This window comes from Nanorana parkeri, unplaced genomic scaffold (genome assembly GCF_000935625.1).
Source record: "Nanorana parkeri isolate BGI_ZX_2015 unplaced genomic scaffold, ASM93562v1 scaffold41, whole genome shotgun sequence".
Classification (NCBI taxonomy): domain Eukaryota; kingdom Metazoa; phylum Chordata; class Amphibia; order Anura; family Dicroglossidae; genus Nanorana; species Nanorana parkeri.
The window spans coordinates 1,335,852-1,336,856 of NW_017306309.1; positions in this window are offsets into that span (position 1 = coordinate 1,335,852).

A 1,005-nucleotide genomic window follows, 5' to 3' on the forward strand; every position below is an offset into this window, starting at 1 on the left:
TGTGATCGCTCAGTTCTCGATCTATAGAGTCAACGTGTGACAGCTTTAGTGTCACACGTTAGCTCTAATTATAGGGATGAGTGTATTTCCTTTCAAGTTAAACTGTTTTTTATGCTGTTGTTTGATTTCGCTCTATGTCTATTGCTAAAAGGAAACATTTTTTAATAAAAAAGAATCTGATTTTTTTTTAAAAAGCTAAACTAATGACAAAAAAAATGAATCCACTTATGTACTCTGACAGAGAGGAGTAGTACCTACAGCCATTCATGATTCTTTGCACTGTGCTGTCAGTTTAACTCTGTGCTACTTCTCCACTGTCTATCTCTAGGTTCTTGCACAAACTGGATTGTTTATAAAAAACCTAACTATAGGAAAAACACAATTATCAGCCCATTGGCACATAGTAGAATGTGCATCACATTATAGGGTATATACAGTCCTTTGTCCCAGGCTCTGATTGACCATTATAGGCCAATACTGCAGCACAGAGCTCGGTGGTTAGCAGTTCTGCCTTGCAGTGCTGGGTTCCCTGGTTTGAGTCCAGGTTGCGGCAAGACACTATTAGCATGGTTTGCATGTCCTCCCATGTGTTATACAACTGTTGCAGGTTCTGATTGGCCAATGCTGCAGCACAGAGGCTTAGTGGTTCTGCATTGAGAACCCAGATTTGGCCAGGACACTATCTGTATGGAGTTTATATGTTCTCACTTTGCTTGTGCAGGTGTCCTCCCATACTCATACAAAGACATGACACCTGTCTACATTAGTCATAGTATGTGTGCGGATCAGATCGGGATCCTTAGATTGTAAACTACTTGAGGCCTGGGACATATGTGCATGAATGGTATGTAACATGCTCAGAACCGGATTTACTCTCCCTGCTGCCCCAAGGCCAGGTTCCTCAATGCGCCCCCCTCCCCGCTCCTCCCTCCCCAATGGAGAATGGGGCGGCAGGGTGAGTTTGAATTTTTTATTGTTTTTTTATTTTTACTTTTTTAATCGCTT